This window comes from Myotis nattereri, assembly GCF_964212035.1.
Source record: "Myotis nattereri genome assembly, chromosome: 14".
Lineage (NCBI taxonomy): Eukaryota > Metazoa > Chordata > Mammalia > Chiroptera > Vespertilionidae > Myotis > Myotis nattereri.
This window is the reverse complement of record NC_138089.1, coordinates 33,026,251-33,041,542: the sequence shown is the minus strand read 5'-3', so window position 1 is coordinate 33,041,542 and position 15,292 is coordinate 33,026,251. Positions and strand designations below refer to the sequence as shown.

The following is a 15,292-nucleotide window of genomic DNA, read 5'->3' as shown; positions in this document are numbered from 1 at the left end:
TGGTCAGAATGCTCAGAGAAGAATCTTCTAGTCTCCTGGACAGTGCAAGCTTGGTTGCCAGTATTCTGGGAGCTGAGTGGGAGAAGTCTGGTGGTTTCAACATTCAGTATGTAAATATTCACACCCTCCTGTTTTCTGTACGGCTGTCCTTATATTCAACTGTGCCTGATGTCCCCTAATGCAGAGACCCTCAGGCTTTTCTCCTCCAGAGAGCCTTCTTCTCCACTCTCAGAGGAATGGCTAGTCTCCCATTAGGGTGGGGGAGAGATAGTTGCCCTGCTGTGTGAATTGGAAGGGCATCTAGGGATCTGACAGCTTCTTAAAATAACTTTCAATCCACCCCTTTTATCTCAAACCCTTATTTTGGACCCACTTCCAGAGGTACCTAACGCTGCCGATTCAAGAGACCATTGGGTTTTGCAGTGTGAATCAAGTTGCTTGACATCTTTCACCATTACTGACTTAGGATTCAGTTTACTAGGATCTGCTAAGCCAGTTAAACTTGTCCAGGCATTTTCTAACTTTCAAAATTTAGCTGTCTCCTCTTCTTTTTGCCCTTGTGCATTTCTGTCCTTAATTTTTTTCTTCCTAGTTGTTTTTAGTGAGATTTTGAGAGAGAGAGAGTGGAGGTTAATTTGTGCTTTCTATTTGTTATTTTAATTTAGGCATCATAGGACAAAACCTTGGATGCTCCACCCTAGTCAGGTCCCTCCTTTAGGAAACAGAGGTGGTGGGGGAGAGGCTTAGGCCCTTAGAGGAGCTTCAGAAGAATAAAATCCTGTGAACCTAGAAAATTCAACTTCTTCTCAGGCCAGAGACTATGGGTATTCTTGTAAGCCAGTCCACACACCTCCTGAGGCTATACATGTACTACTTAAGGCTCACCGGAGAGGAGGCTCATGACCCACTGCTGCATCTTATCCTCTACAATACTGCTCATTCTGCAGGGTTTTGTCTACACTTCACCTCTTCTTTCACCTCATTCAACCTGAATGAGTATCTCTTGGTCATCTTCCCTGCTCTAGAAAAGGTAACTCTTGACTGATAACTTCTTACCCATCCACTGTTAGAAACAAAACTGATGTTTTAGAACATCTGAGAATGCTGAAGATGAAAAGAACTTAGAAAATACTGAGTCTAACCTGGCTGCTTTAGAGTTGAGAAACTGGTAGGTCCTGAGGGGTTAGTGGATTTGCTCAAGGTCACATAGCTGCACAACAGCCGAACTAACAATAGAACTCCATCCCTAGTCAGCAGCCTGTGCCCAATACCACCTGCTGTGTGGGCAGGCTGCCAATCTGCATGTCCACATCTCCTTAAAGATCATTAAAGTGGTTCATAAACCATCTTACAGCTGAAGCAGTGTGCTGTAATTTTTATCACGTTGATGATTATTACATCTAATATTAAATACCCAGCATGAGAAACCACATCTCAAGTTTTTAAATGTAAAAGTCTTGAGGATTAATGGAGAAAAAAGAGAGAGCTTTTTTTGCATATAGGAAATTTAGTAACAGGCTGGCTGTTGTTCTTTGCCTGTGTTTACAGAGGGTACAGAGGGGTGATATAGTGAAGCAGCTGATGGGCAAAGGTAGGAAGCTGGAGTGAGCCACCTCTAACCCCAGTACTTCTACTGGGCCTAGCCCTGGTGACCCCCTTCTCCTTTTGTTTGTGAGTATTTTGACAGTCATATCTAAGCAGAGACACTGGTATATTACATATCCTATATAATAAATGCGTAATATGCTAAGTGTCCAGTTGTCCGTTCAGCCAATCAAAGCATAATATGCTAATGTATGCTAAGGCCGCTCAACTGCTCACTATGACGTGCACTGATCACCAGGGGACAGTCGACCGGTTGACCACTTGCTATGATGTGTACTGACCCCGGTAGATCAGTTTACTGCTGGGATATAGCCAATCAGGACTGAGTGAGATGGGCTGGATATGCCCTGGAGCCCTCTTGTGGTCCCTCCCTGGCTGGCCAACCTCCTGCATCCCTCCCTGCCCTGATCGTGCACCAGTAGGGTCCCTCGGCCTGGCCTGTGTCTTCTTGCAATCCGGTACCCCTCGGGGGATGTTGGAGAGCCAGTTTCAGCCCGATCCCGCAGGCCAGGCTGAGGGACCCCACTGGTGCATGAATTTGTGCACCAGGCCTCTAGTGTTATTATATGTAATAGTAATCAATGTGATAAAAATTAGTGCAAACTCTGATTCATCTATAAAGTGGTTTACAAACCACTTTAATGATCTCTAAGGAGCCGTGAACTTGAAGACTAGCAGCCTGCCTACATAGCAGGTAGTGCTAAGCACAGTTCCTGACAAGGGACCAGGGTTCAGACCAAGTCCTAGGGGAAGGACAGAGACTGATGAAAGAAATGGCCTAGGACTCCCAGAATACAGGAGGATTTTGGTGTATCAAGTGCAGACACTAGGATATTACTTAAGAAGATATTTCCCAGAGCAAGAATCGGGAGCAGTATGGGGAAAAGTTGCTAAGATTAAGTTGTTTCTTTTTTGCTTCTTTCAGCATTTAGTTCAACAAATGCTTGAGCAGTAAGTCAAATCAGATCTGGTAGACATTGGAGGTAGTGGACATTGCTCTACTTGACCACTGAACACACATTTCCCTTTTTTTTTTGGTAATGGTATCTAATGTTTATTCCAATGGTCAATAGGCTTCAAGGGAACCTGATGCTACCCCTCTTCTGATTTAGAAATGGGATATATGATATGACGTATGGAATTTACCTTAAGCTCATAAACACCATCCCAATCACCACATTGATTGGATTAGAAAACATAAGTCCAACCAGCTTAAGCTCAGGACTTTGGTTCAACAAGTAGGAGAGGGAAAGTGCTCTTTTTCCTTTCATGTGAACAAAAAAGCATGTAGGTCTCAAAGCCTCTGGTAGTCATCTTGACACCACAAAGGGAGAAGCCTGCCATGAATGGAGCCAATAATAGTGAATTTGAGATACAGAGAGAAACTGGGCTCTGATTCCATTATGTCAGCATTTGGATAAAGCCTGGCCTGAACCTCTGAACCTGTGCAGTTATATGAACAATTATATTCCCTTACTGCCCAAATCAGTCCATTTTACTTAATATAAAATAACATGTCAACATACTCATCTCTTTTGCATTTCTATGTATATGACTTCTCTAGTCAGTCAAAGGTATCTACTAACTACATGGTGGGGAGGATTAAGACTCCTGAAAAAGTAAAGAGAAAAAAAAAGAGTTTAATTTTCTTTCTTTCTTTTTTTTAAAAAAATTGATGTCAGAGAGGAAGGGAGAGGGAGAGAGAGATAGAAACATTAATGATGAGAGAGAATCATTGATCGGCTGCCTCCTGCCCGCCCCACACTGGGTATGGAGCCTGCAACCCAGGCATGTGCCCTGACCAGGAATCAAACCGTGACCTCCTGGTTCATAGGTCAACACTCAACCACTGAGCCACACAGGTCGGGCTCAAACTCCAATTTTCGACTTGAGTCCAGAAAGGAGAAGAAACAGCGGGAGTAAAGAGGCAGACTCTTGTATAGTGACTTTAACCTTCCAGGCAACATCTCAGTAATGCTGTTAAATAGACTGTGGAGAAAGCTGACAGTAGAGGGGCTGTGGATGCCAATCTCTGTTTGAAAATGTGGGAGGAGAAGGCTCTGCATCAACATAGGTGACTAAAGCAGAGTGGAAGTGCAATGTGGCATAAAGATAAGGTAGAGTGAGGGCTGAGTTGAACTCTGACTCTACTCATACACTTGTATGGTATGGAAGGGATCCAGAACATCCTGCATGCGTTGTGAGGGATATAGAAAGTAGCTGATGGTGCAGTTGATCTTCCAGAAGCCTTTTCTCCTAAACTCAGATCACTCTACATCTTTATTTTTCTCACTCCCATCCTCAAAACTTTTCTGGCTCTCTTCCTCCCCCACTCCTTCAAGAGAAACATAAAATCTAGCTGAGCTTTGCAGATCAGCCTAGCCTCTGGAGGCTCCTTTTGCTTCTGTACCGTTATTCCTGTTCTAGATCACTAAAGTTAAGGCCCAGGAGGCTTTCTGAATAATAAAGTACCTCTCCTCTTCCAAAGGGTGAAAGGCTAGAAATACATGTAAATTTTCTGTTCTGGTTTCATTTATATTCAGCACAAATAGTGTGTTTGCTTGAACATTAATTCTGTTTGCAAACAGCTACTCCTGGACTTCCCTTTGGGTAAGTTTTGCCAAGACAGTGCCTCGGGGTTTTGTTTTGTGTTTTTTGGAAGGGGTTTGGATGAAGAATTGAACTAGTTATAACAGTTTGGTTTTTATGCAAGTCAGAGAAATGGTCAGGTCCTGGATCCAGACCAAGCTGATATGAGTGCTAGGGACAATTGAATGATGTCACTCGCTCTATTGCCTTTTATTCTCATCCTCTTTGGGAACATTCTTGGAGTTTTCTACAGAAACAGCCGGAGACTCTCAGTGACAATTGCCTCACTCAGCAGCTCCTTCATAAATACATTTAAGAATATCGACTCATTCAAAAGCAGTCCAGCTGCGGTTGGGAGAGTACCAACACTTGTTCCATAAAGATCTAGATTGCCTTTCCATATCAAGAGACATCCAAAAGTTCTATTATGCTGGACACTCAGTTGATCCCCCAGCCTTCTTGTGAAAACGTTAGTTATGAGTGGTCTGGATACCATTCTTGAGTCTCCTCAAACTGTCTTTGATGCCTCCAGTGGGGAGATCACCTAGCATGATGGCTGCCCAGGGAACTGTCACGGAGATATATCACTTTTTAAAAGCCCCATCTTTCTTTTACACCTTTTCCCTTCTTCTTATGAATCTTCCCAACCACAATGAAATAAAATCTATTATAGTGTCCTGGAATGGTAGGAAAAAAGATAATAGGAAAAAGATGGCATGGCATATTCAGATATTTGAGAATTTAAAGGAGTATTCAAAAAGGTGTGAGCAGGGTTAAAGGACACCCCTGGGAGTCATTACCAGCCCCAGGCCTGAAAGGGGAAAGGGCAGCAAGTGAAAAACAGAACCAAGAGAGAACTATAGAGAGGGCCGCAGGATTGGAGTAATGGGTTTCAGATAAAAAAAATACAACCACTGCTAACAGAGTGTGGGTGTAGGGAGATGTCCTGAATAATAATATTCTGCTCGGTGATCTCCTGCAGCTGTCTCCCATTGGCCAAACCAAGTAAAGCAAATAGAGTTATATAGTCCATAAAAGTCAGCCCCGAATCACAGGGCAGGGTAAAGAGTGGATCTGGGGGGACAGAAGAAAAATCAGCAGTTACATCCTATCGTTTCTCACAGCTAGCACCTTGGCTCGGGCCTCACCCTTTCTTGCCTGGCTTAGGGCAATGGCTTTTCTGCCTGTCCTCTTGACGCATCTAGTCCATTGCTTTGATACTCAGATCTGTTTCCAAGAGACTATATTCATTCTGCACGAGATAGGGTATACACCTGAGTCCAGGACCCAATTCTGCAGTATCAAGAGACCCTTCCTTCAGAGACCTGATTAGTAAAATAGCAGATATACTCGGGGATGCCCAAAGGAAGGCCTTCCTGGACCACGAACGTACTGATGCTAGACATATTTTTTAAATATCAAGGAGTTGACTTGCAACTTCTAAACGCAAACAGACAGGTGGAAATGGACTGAGGCTGCACCCTGCCTCCTTCCTGAAGACCGGGTCACCCTGGTTGATCCGCGATCGCTTCAAACCCGTTCTCTACAAGGACAAAGGCTAAAACGACCTGGGCAGGCAGTTTCCCGGGGCCTTGGACTATCCCACGGCGCCGGTAGGGGAAGTCCCTCAGTTCAGGCACCAATCCCGGGCATCCCTCGGCTTCTTCCACGTGGGTACCGACCGGGGGTTGGGAGGTGGGCAGCGGAGAGCGCAGGCGCAGTGCCCGCACCGGCGGCGCCCCTCTCCCCGCCCCGCCTGGCAGCCTCAGCTGCCCGGGCGGCGGTTTTCTTGGCACAGTGCTCGGCGGACTCGGCGGGCTGAGGCGTGGGGCAGCGGGCAGTCCAGGCGGGAGTACCAAACGCGCCTTCCTCGCCGCGACACGCAGGTAATCGGGCCCCGAAAGCCGGAGGGCAGCGGCTGGGACCCTGACCCGGCAGCCCCACAGGAAAGTGGGAGCGTGCCGCGAACCCCATAACCCGTTTTTAGCCATGGCACTTATAGGGGAAGAGTCCCTGTTTTGGGGTTGGGCAAAGCACCCCGCCCTCTGCTCACGTCTGAAGGGCTGCGGAGACCCCAGTTACCTGCGCTGCTCTCTGCGAGAACCCAGGCACGGGTCGGTCGAGTCAGCATCAACTACGACCCCTGCACCCCCGTTTCCTGTCGGGTGTATGGATCCTTGCCAACCTCCGTGATAAAGGCGAGGGGCGATTGCTTTCCTCGGGCCCAGAAGCCCACCCAAACAAGGGTGAGCCCCTATGGAGTCAAAGGTTCGATTTCAAATACAGTTTTTTGTGTTTTTTTTTTTAAGAATCCTGGATGGTTTTAGAAATATGGCCCAAATTAGTATTTTCCGTTAATCTCTTGTCTCAATGTCTGTGATTCTTGAACGCCAGTCCATATGGATTGAGATTTTCGTGGAGAATAAACGGTTTGTAGAAATCTTTCAACAACAAAAGGGTGAGCAGGCAGTGGAGGAAGGGACAGGCTGTGGCCGAGTGGCTGGAGGCCCAGGACAGGTTCCCACCCGGGAGGAAAGCACCGACCCTCCCTGACCCGCCTGCGGGCGCCATAGAGTGTCTACGCCACGTGCCCCGGTTTGGCCTCTTTTGAGAGGAGGTGTGGGTAGAAGGGTTGCGCTGGCAGCAGGAAGGACACTCCGTGTTGGGGTGAGTGGGGGCGCTGCACCGACCTGCATCTCCGTCCAAGCTTTGGCCGGGCTTGCCAAGGAGGGGACGGACAGACCGCTTCTGAGTGATGATTGAGAGCCACGAGGTAGTGACGCACTAGGAGGGGGGTGGGGGCGCTCTCCGCGGGAAGAGACTTTGATTGGGGTTGACCGTGTCCGTGGTGCTGAAGTGCCTCAAGCTCCGTCGTCTGCGTGCTTCCTGGGCTTGGCCCGACTCGCAGCTCTATTCTGCACTTTTGCCAGAAATAGCCCATCTCCAAGGCAATGGCCAGAAGGGAACTGGCCCGAACCTTTGCAGATGGGTTGATGTTAGTTTCCTGCGGGCAAACGTGAGTCGCCTTAGGGGTGTAGATAAAGAAAGTGTATGCGGAACAGGCTTGATTACCTATATGCAAGTACACATAGTGAGCATAAACATGAATCTCATCTGTACATATGTAGGATAAAAGTATGTACATATACACAAGAACAGCGCACATGTAAATACACTGGTCCATTTCCAACGCCATCACACACTACAAGTCACACACTTTTCCAGAGCTTTTTAGTAATCCATCGTTATTTTTTGACACCTCTATTGTTTCTGAACTCTGCAAAATCATTACTTTTCATAATCATCTGTTCCAAAGTCACAGAGCCTGTGGATTAGTGTTTGATATTTTGCAGAGCAATTATTTACACATATAGTATTTTCATTCCAAAACAAAGATAGTCTAGAAAGATATAAAATTGACATATTAGGTATATACAAAGTAGATATTCCTAAAGGAAGTTTAAACAAAAAGAATTAATGAAAATTTTAATACAGAACAATATCTAGATAACAATCTTATGGGAAGTTATCTGAAGAAAATGTGTTTGAGATGTATTATAATTCTGGCAATTTCAAATATACTGGTGTTATATGGTTTATGAACATCTTAAAAGTTACAAAGATATCTTTCAAAACATTGATATCTATGATTTTTCTCCCACAAAATATGTTCATTGTAAGAAGTTTAGATACTAGAGAAGTGCATAAACCCAGAGAAAATGAGATCTTAGCTCATTTTGGGCCGCCCCCAGGCACCCGGGACTGGGCTGACTCCTCCCACCCCCCTTGTCAGGAAGGACATCTGGTCTAATTAGCATAGTACCCTTTTATTATTATAGATTACTTTTTAAACTCTACGTTTTTACTCCCACTTCATTCTTTTTAATTTTTTAATCTTCACCTGAGGATATGTTTTTTGTTTCTGTTTTCTATTTTTTTTTTTGAGAGAGAGACAGACAGACAGAGAAACAACCCAGGATCAAACGCACAATCTAGATATGTGCCCTGACCAGAAATCGAACCCATAGCCCTTTGGTGCATGGAATGACACTTAGATCTCCTAGCTAATCTCAGCAGTTGTTTGTCTATCTAGCAACCTGACACTTTGCAGTTATTATAGAGGTTAGAACCCTCCTCAATTATTAGGTGTTTAAGAAGTCTGCTTCCTGGTGACCCTAGTAGAAATATACTCTTTCAGTTTGGGATTGGAGTTTGATGGCGAGAAAATGGTGATGGCATTAATCATATTCTAACCAGGCCCACTTTTTTTTTTTTCCTTATCACTTTTAAATATTTCACTGGTAATGAGTCATGTTTCATCTTCCTTGCTGAGAGGCCACCTTGCACCATGGATGGTATTCTTACACACTCTGATAAGTCACAATTCCAGGATCTTATGGTCTACTGCTATATTTCCATCCTTATCTCATGTTTCTCCTGCATTATTTTGATTATAAAATCAGACAAAGTACTCTTTTCCATCGCCACACATGGTTTTCTTTCTGCGGTTCTGCTCTTAGCAATAGATTCTCCAACTAACCAAATTGTTATATTCACTGACACTGTCTGCTGGCCACTGGCATGGGTATGGGAAGGAGAATGGTAATCACACCAGTACCTCCTCCTTTGTCACTTTTCATCTACCTACCTTCTAGTTTGGGCACAGGAAATACCCTTCTACGTGGTAAGGAAATGTCAAAGATGAGCTAAGATCACAGAGCTTTTTATCCTTTGTGGACAAAAACTTTATTTTGCCTTATAAATGTTAATGTACATATATAATTTCAAAATTTGGCACTTACATAGCATTATACACATTAAACTATTTATTTGCTTTAGTTTCTCCTGTAGTCATTGCTGTAGAATTATGTGTGATCAGTGGGCCTGTATAATATTTTATGTGCACTTAACACTATTTCACAGTTTTAATTATATATGAACTCAATCCACATGCCAGTCATCTTTACTCAAGTTTTGTTAATCATTCCCTGACTTATCAAAATCACTTGCTTTGTATCTCTTTCCTTTTATTTAAGACTCCAAAGTACCAGCAGCTTTACTGAACTCTGGCTTTTATTTTAAGAACTTGATTAAGGAGCCAGGCTGGTATGGTTCAGTGGTTGAGCACTGGCCCATGAACCAAGAGTCAGGGTTTGATTCCTGGTCAAGGCATATGCCTGGGTTGTGGGTTCGATCCCCAGTAAGGGGTGTGTAGGGGGTAGCCGATAAGTGATTCTCATCATTGATGTTTCTATCTCTCCCTCTCCTCTCTCTGAAATAAATAAAAACATATTTTTAAAAATTTTAAAAAGAGCTTGATAAAGGAAAGTAGAAATATTAGGTAATCTAATTTCCCATTTATTTTACCTCTGGTCTCTGTGTAACTCTGGATGAGCCATTGTTCTACATAGGGTGAGGATCCCAAAGGTGAATAAGGCTGCTGATGGTGGTAATGAACTAAAGCCAGATACTCACATTACCTCTTGGATTCCCTTAATTTCGAGTTAGGAGATAGAAGATAAGAGTTAGGTTGCAGAATGGTGGCAACCAAAGCTCTGAATCACGGAATTAGAGGTCACCTGTTAAGAGAGTGACTTTCTCCAAAGCTATGCTACAGGACTCATTCATTCTCCCAGCATTTGTTGAGTCTGGCATTGTCCTATGACCTGGGGATACCAAGAAGATAAGAACATGCTCGATCTCTGTTCTTGGAACAGTAACACTTTATCAGGGGTTAGTGTTACATACACAATTCACAGTGATACTGTGTGGCAAGTACTATAATAGAGCCCCGAAGCAAGTGTTCTTCTTGAACTCAGAGGAGGAACAGATTGTTCAGTGAGAAGCTTCTTGAATAGTTCATCAGGAAGATTGTGGGGATGTGAGTGGTAGTTTGCCTGAGATCGTTTTGTTTGGTAATAAGTAGTTATGGCCTCAAATTGGGCTGGAAGATGACAGCCTGGATTTGGAGCCTGGCTGCCATAATAAGCACCAAAGTAAGCTTCACTTATGGCTATTATTATTATTATTTGAGTAATGTTAGTTTCTACTTTGTTGGGGTTGTTGTGGGATTAAGTAAAATAATAACATTTAGAGAACTTGTTATAAGCCTGGTAATAGTCTAGTCTTTTTTTTTACTAGACCAATAGTCTTTTTTTTTTTTTTTTTTTGCCTCCCTATAAAGTTGCATGTAAATTATTCTGGACAAATGATTATTGATCCTATTGTCAGAGCTCTCAAGGGTAAAATGACTATATAAACCCTTGTGTCTTCTAAAACTGTGTGATAATTCTAATCTGGAAGTTTCTCTTTTAATGTGTCTTAAATATAGTGTGCCATTTTTTACCAATTTTCATGCTATCCCCAAGCAAAATAGGTTTAGTATGGAATTTTCATTACTTTTGCTTTGTTCTTTAGTACTCTGATGTTAAAGCAAATAACATATTTAATTTTATAATTTCCTTCCTTTAATGTGTATAGCACTTGCATCTGTTTTGTGGCATGTTACTATAGATATTTTCTCTCAAATGAACATGTAAGTTTCTCTCTTTTTAAATCTTCACCCAAGGATATTGATTTTTAGAGAGAAAGAGGGAGAGAGAGAGAGAGAGAGAGAGAGAGAGAGAGAGAGAGAGAGAGAGAGAAAGAGGCCCATCCGTTGCCTCCCATACAGGCCCCAACTAGGGATCAAACCCACAACCTAGGTATGTGCCCTGACTGGGGATTGATCTTGCAACCTTTTTGTACACAAGAGGACACTCCAACCAACTAAGCACCCGGCCAGCGCAAGAAAGTTTGTCTTAATCTCATCTCTTATAATGTCTTAGCATCAAAGACACTCAATAAATATTGACTAAATGACTGCCAGAACAGCTGTTGTAGTCTCAGGCTGACCTCAGAAATATGATCTCCTCAATAGGAGAGATTATAGAAAAGAGTAGTTATCCAATTTTCCCCAAGTAATAAAGTGACATTGTATGGGGGAAAAAAAGAAAGGAAAGAGTGGTTAAAATGGTGAGAAGAGCCCAAACTGGTTTGGCTCAGTGGATAGAGCATCAGCCTGTGGACCAAAGGGTCCTGGGTTCAATTCCCATCAAGGGCACGTACCTCAGATGCAGGCTCCTCCCCAGCCCAGGCCCTGGTTCAGGGCGCATGCAGGAGGCAACCAATCGATGTGTTTCTCACATTGATGTTTCTCTCTGGCTTTCCCTCTCCTACCCTCTCTAAAAATCAACGGAAAAATATCCTTGGGTGAGAATAATAATAATAATAAAAAAAAGGGTGGTGAGAAGACTGAAAACCATAGTTATACATGAAATAATAGAAAAAAGGAAAGATTTTCAGTCTGGAGAAGAAAAACTCATGATAGGAGGGTAGGAAATAGTAGTTCCTGATATTGAAATGTTGTCATATGGAAGAGGGAATTAGTTATTGACTCCAGAGGAAATACATAAGAACAGCCTCTGGAAATTATATGGAGAATTTTGACTCAATGTTAAAAAATAATTTTCTAACCATGAGAATGACTTCCAGGTGGCTGCCTTGAGGAGTGACTTTCCTAGTTTCATGGGTATTGAAACAGAAACTGTACTATTATTGGGAATGTTGTAGAGGATATAGTTACTTAAAAAGGAATTGAATAGATGAATTCCAAAATCTTTTTCAGTTCTCATGGTACTTAATTCTGTGTATATTATTAAGGTATTGTATATGATTTACCCTATATTAAATATAGACATGCTAGTGTATATATCATATATGTGTATACATAACGGTAGATATACATTTGTATATATGACTTATACAGTCTCAATATCATAATTTTGCCTAAATTAATGAAGGGTAAAAATTACTTTTCAGCCTGGTCAAGTGGCTCAGTTGGTTGGAGCATTGTCCCATACACCATAAGGTTTTGGATTTGATTCTCGGTCAGGGCTTCCTGCAATATTCCCTACTGGGGATGGAATCTGCAACCCTGGCATGTGCCCTAACCAGGAATTCAATTGGCAACTTTTCCATGTATGGATGGTGCTCAACCAACTGAATCATACAGGTCAGGGCTGTGACCATTCTTCCTTCCTTCCTTTTCTTTAGTGACCTTGACATTTTTTAAAGTTCGGGCAATTAATTTTGTAGAATGTCCCTCATTTTGTTTGATGTTTCTTCATGATTAGATGCAAATTATACATTTTTGGTAGGAATACGATAAAAGTGATATTGTGTTCTTCTCAGTTTATCTTATTAAAAGACACACTATTGATTTGTCCTTTTGTTACTGGTGTTAACTTTGATGACTTGGTTAAGGTGATAACTTCTCCACTGTAAAGATATTTTTCCTTTTGTAATTAATAAGCATTTTGTGGGGAGATACTTTGAGACTATGTAAACATTCTGTTCTTCAACAAACTTTCAGTCACATATTTTATGATGATTTTTGCTTGAATATATTATTATGTGATGACTGTCAAATGGCAATTTTTCTAAATTCAACATTTATTTTACATTTACTAGTTGGTATTCTATTGCAAGGAAGAGTTTTCTCGCTCTCTTTTTTTAATTCATTCTTTTACATCAGTATGGACTTGTGGATTTCTGTTTTACTCAATGGATTATAGGCCATTATTATTATTATTGATTTTGATGCTGAAATTTGGCCATTGGAATCCCATTCAAGCTGGTTTTCATGTGCTTTTGACACAGATATATTTTTATTGAAATACTTTCTAGTGTAAGATGTTTTAGGCTCATCTTGTGCTTTTCCTGCCCTAACCATTTCAGTCATTTCAAAAGCTATTTCTCCAACCAGCCCTGATTCTTTTTAATAGAAAATGTAAATCTGGGTGCTAGGTGTGGTCATTGCTATTGGGTGTCCTTATTTTTAAGCCACTGTAAGAGACAGAATCAGGAAACTGACAAACACGTATACACATACATCTCTATTTCTATAAATTTAGAAATCTCTTTATATTAATTAATCTCTATGTTAAAATTGATGAATTTAATAAATCCGACTCTAATACTACAGGGTTCATTCTAGTCTTCACCTTTTTTCTATTTGTAACTTCCTTCTCTAATGGTGAGAAATATGACTTCCATTATCAATATATTTAACTACTTGCTCATTTTCCTTTTATATAACCAATATCCTGAACTCACGGGCCACCTCCTTGACCCCAGCTCCTCCTCATGCCCAGTCCTTTGGCCTCACCAGCCTCCTCACAGCCTCAGGCTAGTTGCACAGCTAGACAGTGATGGAACAGGGGAAAAAATTCAAAGCTGCTAATTACTTGACAGAGACCCCTTTACTGGGTCTTCAAGCCCAAGGGCATCTATTTGTGAAACTGCTCTTGTGAAGATGCTCAAGGAAATGAGGCCCTTGGGCGAATGAGATGAAGATTTAACCAGGCAGAATGGCAGCCCTTGGGGTTGTGCCTTCCAACCTGGAAACTTGAAGAATGAAGGGTGTAGGTAGCCACCTGCTAAGGACAGTTCTCCAAAATTGGTGTAGTTCGGGAATCAGTCAACCAGTACCTCTGGTGTTACAAATATCCCACTATGTTTAGTTACTGTATGAAGAGCACGATCCATTAAGACAGAAACATAATCATTGTGCTATATTTCTACAGAGGGAAATGTTGCTTTTATTAGCAGCCTCTTAAATTAAAATTTTAGGAGGTGGATGATAGTGTCTATTGTTTTAGTGCTGACTTCATTTCCTGGTCCAGAAGATCAGAAATCTGTTCATGTTTTAGAAAACAGTATGAGGTCCATCTGTTCAGGTCAGATTTTTCCCCATTAACACGAAAATTTATGGAGTGGTAACTTATGTAAGAAAAATCAATGGTATTTATATTATATTCTTTGTTGCCATTTGGAATCCACATTTTTTTTGTTAGTCACAAAATATAGTAATACACGCACATATGCACGATGAGTTAATTCTTTCAACACTATGTATGATGAAGGCATCCTCCTTAGTTTATTTAGTATTTCACCTCTGTTTTGGTTTGGGTTCTAGACACCATTGATTCAAATTCTCTTGGTAGCATGGTCTGTTTATCCACAGTTTTCCTTCCGACAGAAGGTACAGAAATACAACAGCTACATTTGTCTTCCTGGGTGACTATTCTGGTCTGACTGAAATAAAGAGTAATATTTTGTTTTTTTCTTCTGATGAAAATAGCTTGATTTTCCCCCTCCTGATTTTTAAATACGGAAAAAAATTTAAAGTAAAAGGAAGGAATTCTGAATAATTGAAATCTCACCATAAATATAGATATACATTGTTTTATATAAATAGAACCATACCATGAATACTCTTTTATACATTTCTTTTTACTTAGCAATGTGACATGAAGATTTTTTATGTCAACAGATATATAATACATAATGTTTTGGGATGACTGCATAATATTGCATTGATGTTTTTATTTAATCAGTCTCCCATTAGAGGACAATTATTATTTTCAATTTTTCATTGTGCAAAGAAAGCCATGATGCATATCTTTGAATGACATCTTTATGTACTTTACTAGTGATCTCCTTAGGATATATTCCTGGAAATGGCATTACTGGGTCAAAGAGTGCACACCTCTTACATTTTGATAAATGTTGCCCTAGCTGGTTTGGTTCAGTGGATTGAGCGTCAACCTGCAGACCCAAAGTTTCCAGGTTCAATTCTGGTCAAGGGCACATGCCTGGGTTGCGGGCTCGGTCTAACGCAGGAGGCAGCCAATCAATGGTTTACTCTGATCATTGATGTTTCTATCTCTTCCTCTCCCTTCCTCTCTGAAATAAATAAAAATATATTTTTTTAAAATGTTGCTGGTAAAATTAACACTTGAGGAGATGGATTATACTGTGCTTGTCCCTACCAATGATGGGAATATATATATATATATATATATATATATATATATATATATATGAATACACACATATATATTAATAAATCTAGCTATGCCATTTAACCAACCAGGTTTTGCCAGTTTCATTTAAAATTTGACTTATGATATGGTCTGAAACAAGATGGCATCTGGTTACCATTTTAAAATTGCCTTATCTTATCTAAGTTTGATAAAATGTGGTACAAGGGGGA

At 41.3% G+C, this 15,292-nt stretch overlaps 1 protein-coding gene across 1 annotated transcript in view; it reads left to right on the top strand.

Annotated features, from left to right (window-relative positions):
- The first annotated feature begins 5,898 nt into the window (after window positions 1–5,898).
- Window positions 5,899–15,292, top strand: part of SLC35G2 (solute carrier family 35 member G2) — a 30,441-nt gene continuing 21,047 nt past the window's right edge. The window contains exon 1 of the mRNA XM_081106166.1: window positions 5,899–6,080. The gene's annotated coding sequence lies outside the window, so the exon portion shown is untranslated. The remainder of the gene's footprint in view (window positions 6,081–15,292) is intronic.